Source organism: Pituophis catenifer, unplaced genomic scaffold (assembly GCF_029215685.1).
Source record: "Pituophis catenifer annectens isolate HBS135680 unplaced genomic scaffold, rPitCat1.0.hap2 SCAF_13, whole genome shotgun sequence".
NCBI classification, from domain to species: domain Eukaryota; kingdom Metazoa; phylum Chordata; class Lepidosauria; order Squamata; family Colubridae; genus Pituophis; species Pituophis catenifer.
In genome coordinates, this window is record NW_027256893.1 from 15,988,453 (window position 1) to 15,999,625 (window position 11,173).

An 11,173-nucleotide genomic window follows, 5' to 3' on the forward strand; every position below is an offset into this window, starting at 1 on the left:
TTCCCCAGCCCGGCCGCCGCGTCTCCGCGCACCCCGGGGCGCAGGAGGAGGATGCTTGCAAATCTTGCAAAGAGGCGCAGCGTTGCAAACAAACAAAAAAAAAGGCAGGCAGGCAGGCAGGCAGGGATGCGTGCGTGCCCCGGAGGATGGTTTTTTTTTTTTTTCCTCCAAGGACAAGAGTGTCTCTGAGCATGCACAGACTTTTCCTAAACCGCGTCCTCCGCTGCTAACGGTCCCCCTCCCCTCCGGCAGAAGTTGGGGATGGGGGAAGAATTTTTTTTTTTAATTTGATTTATATGCCGCCCTTCTCCGGAGACTCAGGGCGGCTTACAATGCGTTAAGCAATAGCCTTCATCCTTTTGTATATTTTATACAAAGTCATCTTATTGCCCCCACAAACTGGGTCCTCAATTTACCTACCTTAGAAAGGATGGAAGGCTGAGTCAACCTTGAGCCTGGGGAGATTCGAATTTACAGTAATTGCAGGCAGCTGGTGTTAATCACAATGCTATCAGTCTCCTGAGCCACCAGGCCCCGCGCCCTGCTGGAGGGAAAGGAGCGAGAGGAGGTTGGCACAGTCGCCTGGGTAGGAGTTAGCTGGCCAAAGAAGATTGAGGGGATGCCCTTTCCGGTGTGTGGCTGGGCTGGGGTCATGGATTCCTGTCGGCTTCTCTTCTTCTTTGGTGAAGTGTGAAAGTTCATCTGGGTGTGGACAGAGTTCTCCCAAAGTGAGAGTAGGGCAAAAACATTTCGAGGGGAGGGGGTGGGCCGGCAAGGAAGCGGTGGGGTTTGCCTGACCCCATTTGGAAATGAGTCTAATGGAGAATAGAATAGAATAGAATAGAATAGAATAGAATAGAATAGAATAGAATAGAATAGAATAGAATAGAATAGAACAGACTGTTAATCTGTTAATAAGAATAGAGTAGAATAGAATAGAATAGAAAACAGAAGAATAGAATAGAATAGACTGTTAATCTGTTAATAAGAATAGAATAGAACAGAATAGAAAACAAGAGTAGAATAGAATAGAATAGAATAGAATAGAATAGAATAGAATAGAATAGAATAGAAAACAGAATAGAATAGAATAGAATAGAAAACAGAAGAATAGAATAGAATAGACTGTTAATAAGAATAGAATAGAATAGAATAGAATAGAATAGAATAGAATAGAATAGAATAGAATAGAATAGAATAGAATAGAATAGAATAGAATAGAATAGAACTTCATTGTCAATGAATGTACACTAATTGGCATACATTAAAATGAAATTTCCTTGCATACAGGCCTCAAAGGGTGACCACCTCAGATTCTCAGTCATCCAAGTCATGGTTGTCCCAAAGGTGCTTTTTCCAAGAGGCAACCGGACTTCTCTTGTTTTTTTTTCTTTGCAGACATTTCACTTCTCATTCAAAAAGCTTCTTCAGCTCTGACCCACCATCCAGTCATCGAGGCACTGAATAAAGTGACTTATGACTGTTTTTCACACGTCTGTTGCAGAATTCCCCATGGTCACATGGTTAAAATTCAGACACTTGACAACTGATTCATAATTATAACGGTTGCAGTATCTATCCCAAGGTCATACAATCCCCTTTTGCAACCTTCTGGCAAGCAGAATGGGGAAGCCAGATTCATTTGCAAACTGTGTTACTGATGACACAACTGCAGGGATTCTTAACAACTTAACAACTATGGCAAGAAAGGTCATAAGGCGGGGCAAAATTCACTTAACAACCGTCTCACTTAGCAAGAGAAATTTGGGGCTCAATTATGGTCATAAGTCAAGGACTACCTCTTCTATAAGAACTGAGCGTTGACCTTGCTGGCCAGGCCTTAGGGGAACTGTTGATCTAAGCATCCATTGGATTTATTTCATTCCCAATTTAGGATGGAAATTTTTGCCAGCCCATGGGGCTTATGGAGCTCCTGCCCAAATTTTCTAAGAGATTTTATCTGAAGAATATTCTTTAGGTTTTAAGGAAGCCAAACCTCCTCAACAGAACTCCAAAAGAGGGAAGTAAAACTGCAGAACACAGATTTTAAGAAGCACTTTTATGGATTACAATAATTCACTAGACCCTTCCTTGAAATCTACGTGTTTCCCACATTTAAAGAGCCATTTTGCAATGTTGTTATGCCCTTGTGACTCGAAAATCATTGCTGCCTACATCTGGAGCAGCAAGCTTTAAATTTTCCTCCGTAACTGGAGTGATAGAAATACCTAGTAAAATGCAGATTTTTTCCCCCATTTATTAATTCAGTAATGTTTTTTATTTATTTATTTGTGTTTTTTTTTTTAAAAAAACACAATTTTTCTCAAAGGAGGCCTTAATTTTCTGCTTGAAAAACGCAAGCCAAATCTTCCAGTCCCTTCGTAGATGGATTGCAGCCGAATCTTTATTGTGCTGCTCAATTATTTAGAAGGCAAAAAAGGTTTACAACCTGATCCTTTTCCTCATCGTGTTCTGCTGAAGTTCATTTAAGGTTAGCTGCAAAGGATTCAGCAAGATTGCTTTGCTGGAATCCTTTTAAGATTCTATCAGATCTACCCTCTTACTTCCCATAATGGGGAGAAGATTGAAACTGGAGTTTTGAATAAAACGAGGCATGAGTTTGATGTCCTGGGTCTCTCCCTCGAGATCAAGTAATACAGGTAGTCCTCAACTTATGGCCACAATGGACCCCAACATTTATGTGGCTAAGTGAGAAATTGGTTTAAGTGGGTTTTGCCCCGTTTTATGACTTGTCTCACCACATTTGTTAAGTGAATCACGTGCCATTCTTAAATTAGGAAGACGGTTGTTTAAGTGAATCTGTCTTCCCCGTTGACTTTGCTTGTCAGAAGGTTACATATGGGGAATGTCATAAATGTGAGTCAGTTGTCAAGCATCTGAATCAGAGGTGGGGTTCAGCAGGTTCTGACCAGATCTGGAGAACTGGTAGGGGAAATTTTGAGTAGTTTGGAGAACCGGTAGTAAAAATTCTGGCTGGCCCTGTCCCCATCTATTCTCTGCCTCCTGAGTCCCAGCTGATCAGGAGGAAATGGGGATTTTGCAGTATCCTTCCCCTGGAGTGGGGAAGGAATGGAGATTTTACAGTATCCTTCCCCTGCCACGCCCACCAAGCCATGCCACGCCCACCAAGCCACACCAACGGAACCGGTAGTAAAAATTTTTGAAACCCACCACTGATCTGAATGTACACCACATGACCCTTGGGATAGCAGTGGTAAGTGTGAAAAACGGTCATATGTCACTTTTTTCAGTGCCTTATAAATTCGAACGGTCACTAAATGAACTTGTTGTAAGTCAAGGACTACCTGTATGTGATTGTGTGGTCCTACAACTTCAAGCACTGTGCATTGTCACTCTTTATTCCATAAAATCTTGCAATGTGCCATCTTGCAGTGATTTCCATATGGGGTTCCCTTTGTGCATTGCACCTTTGCAGGTAAAAGAGAGGTACCATATTTTTCAGAGTATAAGACGCACCGGAGTATAAGATGCACCTACCTTTTTTGGTGAGGAAAAGAAGAAAAATAAATCTCCCTCTGCCTCTGAGCAATTTTGCCTCATTGCAGCTAACAGCCTGCTTTACTTTCAGTTTCGTTTTCACCATAGCTTGATTAGCACAAGGAAGAAAAAAAATCTGCTTCAGCAATTTACCTCTTTGCAGCAAGCAGCAACACAAAACAGCTGAAAGCAAATCAGCTGACAGTCGGGAGGCCAATGGAATCAACTTGTGCTAATTAGGCTGTGCTGAAGCTGAAAGGAGCTGTTTTTTTCTTGCTGTTTGCTGCAAGGAGGTAAACTGCTGGGAGGCAGAGGCCAAAGGGTGGGGGCCAGTGGGTGGTCAGGGCTACATTCAGTGTATAAGACACACCTAAATTTTCACCCCCTTTTAGGGGGGAAAAAGGTGCATCTTATACTCCGAAAAATACAGTACATTTCATGGCTCAGGGTTATTCACATGTAACCTTGGATATACAGTATCACTTTTCAGCTACATAAGCAAGATGCAGAGCTCTGCAGAACCGCTCCCTTCAAGCATGTTATATTCATCTGCTTTGAAAAGCCCTTGTTCAAAGCTCTCTTAGAATCCGGTGGGAAAATGCTTAACAAGAGTTAGCCTTGTTTAGCTGATGGCAATGCTATAATCCTCGAAACCATCGTGAGCAGCAGACAACCATGTATTTTTAGTGGAACATGTTCTTAATCCTCAGTACCAAATGAACAGTTAGAAAACAACCAAAGACAATAAAGTAAGTTTGAGCAGTAAAAACAGAGTAAGACAAATATTCAAATATCATTTCAGTTTTGGTTGCCACGATGTAGAAAAGACGTGGAGACTCTAGAAAGAGTGCAGAGAAGAGCAACAAAGATGATTAGGGGACTGGAGGCTGAAACATATTTGAAGAACGGTTGCAGGAACTGGGGATGTCTAGTTTAATGAAAAGAAGGACCAGGGGTGACATGATAGCAGTGTTCCAATATCTCAGGGGCTGCCCCGAAGAAGAGGGAGTCAAACTATTCTCCAAAGCACCTGAGGGTAGAACAAGAAGCAATGGATGGAAACTAATCAAGGAGAGAAGCAACTTAGAACTAAGGAGAAATTTCCTGACAGTTAGAACAATTAATCAGTGGAACAACTTGCCTCCAGAAGTTGCGAATGCTCCAACACTGGAAGTTTTTAAGATGTCGGATAACCATTTGTCTGAAGCGGTGTAGGGTTTCCTGCCTAAGCAGGAGGTTGGACTAGAAGACCTCCAAGGTCCCTTCCAACTCTGTTATTCTATTTTATATTCTTTACCTTGTTCATTAGAGCTGTATTTCAGTCTTTTTATTTATTCTAATTCAATCCAGTTTATGTCTCATTTATTTATTTATTTTTTAAAAAAAATTAATAGGATTCCTGAGTTAACTTTAAGGCTTTTCCACCACAATCTCTTTTTTTTTTCTTTTGATATTCCAGATGACAGCTGACCCAAAGGTAGCATAAATTTAATATTGCACATCAAAAAGACCGATCGCTTCCATATTTTTTTTTTCTCGGATGAAAACAGAGACTGATAGGTTTGTCATAAACTCTTCTTTCTCGTTCCGAAATTTCAACTCAGAAGCCCTAAATGCTGAATTGCCTTTGGCATTTTGGTTTCGTTTGCAATCGCTCCATTTCAAATCCAGTGGAGTGGCTGAAATTGTGGCATGCTGGTATTTGCTTAATTATTCTACTGGAAAAGTATGCCATCTCAAATATTTGTATTCTAGGGCGGCATTTTTTTTAAACTTGGCAACTTTAAGATGTGTGGACTTCAACTCCCAGAATCCCCTAGGCAACATGCATGTTAGGGAAATCTGGAAACTGAAAACCATACATCTTAGTTGCCAAATTTGAAAAACAAAACCCCACACTGACAATTCAGAAGCGGTTGATTGAGATATAATATTTAGATATATGTGGCAGGTCTTGATTTAGTCCCAATAGGAAAACTATGACACAATTCCATTCTCCTGTCTATAAATGTTGCTGTTATTGTCAACCTTGTAATACATCAAGGACTAATTCTGCATGTGGCAGTTTCATGCTCTTCAAGTGTTTAATGAACTGTACCTAGGGCAAGTGACTAGGGAGGGAAAAAACCCCTAGAAAAATAAATAAATAGCCAAGCAGCCACATAATGAAAAAGCAAAAATGTGTGACTAACAAGCTTGTTGGTGAATAGAATAGAATAGAATAGAATAGAATAGAATAGAATAGAATAGAGTAGAGTAGAGTAGAGTAGAGTAGAGTAGAGTAGAGTAGAGTAGAGTAGGGTAGGGTAGGGTAAAGTACGGTGGGGTGGGGTAGGGTAGGGTAGGGTAGGGTAGGGTAGAATAGAATTAGAGTTGAGTCTAATCGAATCGAGTCGAGTAGAAGACAGAAAAGAAGAGAAAAGAGAAAAGAAGAATAGAGTAGAATAAGAATAGAATAGGGTAGGGTAGGGTAGTATAGAATTAGAGTAGAGTAGAGTAGAAGACAGAAAAGGGAGAAGAGAAGACTAGAGTAGAATAAGAATAGGGTAGGGTAGGGTAGGGTAGGGTAGAATAGAGTAGAGTAGAGTAGAGTAGAGTAGAAGACAGAAAAGAAGAGAAGAATAGAATAGAATAGAATAGAATAGAATAGAATAGAATAGAATAGAATAGAATAGAATAGAATAGAATAGAATAGAATAGAATTCTTTATTAGCCAAGTGTGATTGGACACACAAAGAATTTTTCTTTGGTGCATATGCTCGCACTATACATAAAGAAAAAATAAAATATATTCGTCAAGAATCATAAGATACAACACTTAGTGATAGTCATAGGATACTAATAAGCAATAAAATCATTCTAGGAAACTATAAAAACAATATAAATTATAAAGATACAAGCAACATGGCTATAGCCATAAGTGGGAAGAGATAGGTACTAGTAAGGATGAGAAGAATAGTAATACAGTCTTAGTAGTTAATAAATAATAAAAGGATGTGGTGCAGCCATAAACGGCAAGCAGGCAAAGTGTCTCTCTCATTGTCTTGTTCTTCATTTAAAGGATTTATCTTTGCAGGACAAAGTCTATGTTTGTTCTTTAAGCATCGGAGCTCAGGTGAAATCCACCCAGCAGGCAGAAGATCTCCGTTGTACTGATAATGTGGATATTTTGATCTTGCGCTTAGCAATTTGTCACACTGCGCTATTCAAACAATGAAGAGAGGTTCCTATACTTTCAAAGGTGGTCCTTTCACAATCAGCTAATTCTGTTGCTCTGCCAGGATTCATCATAAGGGTGTTGTGGGATCTCTTTCCGGTGCCAAGATTCAATCCTGTAGGAGTTAAAAACGGAAACGCAAGGCCTCTGGAGCAGATCTTGAGTGATGATCTGCCATCAAGTCATTGCCAACTCTTAAGCAACCACTTAGATGGATTTCTTCAATGACGAGTTGTCCCTAATGTGGTCCTTCTGCTCGTCGGATGATGCTCCCATCTCCACGGTAACTGAATCTATCCATCTTGCTGCTAGTCTTCTTTCCCTTCCTTATCTCAAAGATGCTTTTTCAAAAGGCAACTGGACTACTGTACTTTTCGAAGTATAAGACCCACTCCCCCCCCTCAAAAAAAGAGAATGGAAATGTTGGTGCATCTTATTGGCCTCCCGAAGCCCTGCCCCGTGCATCCCGTTTTTGCAAAAAATGGGCCCATTTTTCACCAAAAAAAAGGGGCACAGAAGCTTTTGGAGGCCTGCAGAGTGCTCCTGGGAGCTGGGGAGGGCAAACCTTTTTTTCTTGCTTACCTTTTCAAAATCTTGACACCTTCCTGGCCAAGTGATGGATGGAGCAATTGCGTATGTCTTAACAGCTTACTCCAAGATTCACGGGTGATACAATACGAAGAAGCGATTCTGGCCTGGTTTAAACAGGCGGTGTTTATTGTTTTCTGTCTCTGCTTCCAACTTGCACAGGAAGGAGACAGTTTTTTGTATTTGTCTTTCCACCAACCAAGCCCACAGAAGCAGCTGCTGCAAATGCCACCTCCGAAAAACAGACAGAAAAATCATTTGGAAGAAGGAAGAGACAGAGAACACAGGAAACACAGGAAAGGAGAAAGAGAAGAAGCAGCAGCTTTGTTCCTAAATATTTTCATAACGGGAGGGGCGGGGGCTCCTTATTGCGTGCATCTTGCTTCTTCAGGAACAGGCTGACACGTTTGCTTCGGTCGTTTTTTGGCATTAAAAATGCTGCATTTTTAATGTGATGTTTTTCTATGAATTGGCTCCGTTCCACCCAAACATTCCTTTTCTTTCAATCCTGCACGTCATTTGATCTGAAGAGAGTCACAAAATTTCATAATGTTTCAGCAGGTCAGATACTGAAACCGTTCGTAGCGATTTCCGAATATCCCCTTGGTTTTTGATGCAGCCAAATAGATCTTTGCTCCTTGTTTAGAGATGAAAGCTACAATACACTTTGAGTTGTGTTACCTAACCCTAACTCTAGCCCTTCCTTCTTTTCCTTTCCTTTCCTTTTTCTTTTTTCCTTCCTTTCTTCCTTCCTTCCTTCTTCCCTCCCTTCCTCCCTTCCTTTTCTCCCTCCCTCCCTGTTTCTTCCCTCCCTCTTATCTCCTTCTTTCTTCTCTCTCTCCCTCCCGCCTTTCCTCCCTCCCTCCCCATTTTTTCCCTCCCTCCCTCCTCCTTTCTTTCTCTTTCTTCCTCCCTCCCCATTTCTTTCTTCCTCTTCCTTCCTTCCTTCCTCCCTCACTCCCTTCTTTCCTCCCTCCTCCCCATTTCTTCCCTCCCTCCCTCCTTTCTTTCTTTCTTCCTCTCTCCCCATTTCTTTCCTCCTCTTCCTCCCTCCCTCCCTCTTTCCCTCCCTTTCTTTCTTTCCTCCCTCCCCATTTCTTCCCTCCCTCACTCTTCCTTCCTCCCTCCCTCCCTCCCTCCCTTCTTTCCTCCCTCCTCCCCATTTCTTCCCTCCCTCCCCATTTCTTCCCTCCCTCACTCTTCCTCCCTCCCTCCCTCCCTTCTTTCCTCCCTCCTCCCCATTTCTTCCCTCCCTCCTTTCTTTCTTTTCTTTCTTTCTTCCTCCCTCCCTATTTCTTTTCTCCCCTTCCTCCCTCCCTCTTTCTTCTTTCTTTCTTTCTTTCTTTCTTTCTTTCTTTCTTTCTTTCTTTCTTTCTTTCTTTCTTTCTTTCTTTCTTTCTTTCTTTCTTTCTTTCTTTCTTTCTTCTTTCCTTCCTTTCTTTCTTCCTTTCTTCCTTCCTTCCTTCCTTCCTTCCTTCCCTCCCTCCCTCCCTCCCAAAATGCATATATATGGGGTCTCTAGTCTTGTAAAAAGCTGTGCAGGAAGGGGAGCCTGACCCCCAGATGTGAATTTTTTGCAAGAAAAAGGGTCTCTAAGAACAGGTGGATTCAAACGATCAGGCCCCTTGGAAAGCTGCAGAGGAAGAAAAACCGGGGGAAATAAAAAAAAACTTGAACGGGCTTTATGAAAAGCGAGCCCTTTTCTGCAGCTCCCCGTTCAACACCGACTGCCCCCCACCGTGCAAACGAACGAAGAGGATTGAAAAGGCACAATTAAATAAATATATATTTCTAACGCAAAACGGAAGTCTCCGCTCCAGAGGCACCGCTGGGATTCGAACCCAGGATCTCCTGTTTACTAGACAGGCGCTTTAACCAACTAAGCCACGGCGCCGGCTGCTGAGCACAGGCGCAGATCCGGCTTCATGTGTCTTAGCGAGGAAGAGCTGGCTTTGAAAGAGCGTCGCTGGTGGGAAACGCAAAAGGGGCTGAAAAGAGGGGGGGGGAGGAAGGAGAATTATTATTATTATTATTATTTTTTTGCAGGCTGCAAATAAATGCTTCTGGGGGCCAAAAGGAGCACAGCAGTGCAAATACCATAATTGAAAGATGTCATTAGAAATATCCAGGAGCGAAGGAGAGATCTCAGCCCCCATGGAGCCATCTGGATGTTTTACTTTGAATTTCAAATATTTGTTTTTTTTTTAAAAAAACTGCATTCTTCTACTTTCTTTCAGCCCAAGGAGCTAGGAACTGAGCTGTCATTTCAGGTCTTCTTTAATGATGATAATGATGATGATGATGATGATGATGATGATGATGATGATGATGATAATAATAATAATAATAATAATAATAATAATAATAATAATAATAATAATAATAATAATAATAATTTAATTATTAAATTAAAATTTTAATTTAATTCAATTCTAAATTTGCCGGACTTGAACATTTTGACTCTACAAAAAACCACCTTACTCGGAACAGCTTACATCCTCCGACGATACCTAATAATACGATATTAACCAATAAATAATAATAATAATAATAATAATAATAATAATAATAATAATAATAATAATAAATACAATAAAAAACCAGCCTCCACGAAAAGCAACATTTGCAAATGACTCAAAGGATGATGGACTTTGAAGTTCCTTAAATTGCAGTTTCAGTCCCATCAAGTTTCTCCCAGCTGCTGACCTTGTAGCTAGGATGGCCTTGGCTCGCCCACCTTGGTCAACCATTATTAGATGGACCTCCAACCCAAGGATGAAATCCAGCAGGTTCTGACAGGTTCTGGAGAACCGGTAGCGGAAATTTTGAGTAGTTCAGAGAACCGGCAAATTATACCACCTCTGGCTGGCTCCAGAGTGGGGTGGGAATGGAGATTTTGCCATATCCTTCCCCCAGGAGTGGAGAGGGAATGGGGATTTTGCAGTATCCTTCCCCCAGGAATGGAGTGGGAATGGAGATTTTGCAATATCTTTCCCACTCGAAGGGAAGGATACTGCAAAATCTCCATTCGCTCCCCACTCCAGGGGAAGGATACTGCAAAATCTCCATTCTTACCCCACTCCAGGAGAAGGATACTGCAAAATCTCCATTCCCTCCCCACTCCAGGAGAAGGATACTGCAAAATCTCCATTCCCTCCCCACTCCAGGGGAAGGATACTGCAAAATCTCCATTCTTACCCCACTCCAGGGGAAGGATACTGTAAAATCTCCATTCCCTCCCCACTCCAGGAGAAGGATACTGCAAAATCTCCATTCCCACCCCACTCCGGGGGAAGGATACTGTAAAATCCCCATTTCCTCCCGATCGGCTGGGACTCGGGAGGCAGAGAATAGTTGGGGGCGGGGCCAGTCAGAGGTGGTATTTACTGGTTCTCCGAACTATTCAAAATTTCCGCTACCGGTTCTCTAGAACTGGCCTTCTCTGTGGTGGCTCCCTGTCTTTGGGACATCGTTCCCTCAAAGTTAAGATTAGGCCCCACTTTGCTGCTTCTCCACAAGGTCTTAAAGAGAGGAATGTCAGGGTTCCAAGTTAACCCCCCCAACGAAAGAGAAAAATGGCTTCCAGGACTGACAATGGTTTAGTCAACAGCCTTGGGGACCCCACTTGTAGCTGATCAAATGGCTTGTCTGATTGTGTAGCCATAGCTGTGAGGTGGGGATGGGACTGAGCGTACATGTGTTAAACCGTGGGTTTTTTAAATGCTGTACAGGTAGTCCTCGACTTACACCAGCTCCTTTAGTGACCGTTCAAAGTTACAACAGCACGGAAAAAAGCGACTTACGACCGTTTTTCACTCTTACGACTCTGGCAGCATCCCCGTAGTCACG

General features: G+C 42.0%; 1 non-coding gene across 1 annotated transcript; it reads right to left on the reverse strand.

Moving 5' to 3' along the window:
• Positions 1-9,144: 9,144 nt before the first annotated feature.
• On the reverse strand, positions 9,145-9,218 carry TRNAT-AGU (transfer RNA threonine (anticodon AGU)). Its single transcript has one exon. It is a non-coding gene; the product is annotated as a tRNA-Thr (tRNA).
• Between the last annotated feature and the right edge of the window lie 1,955 nt (positions 9,219-11,173).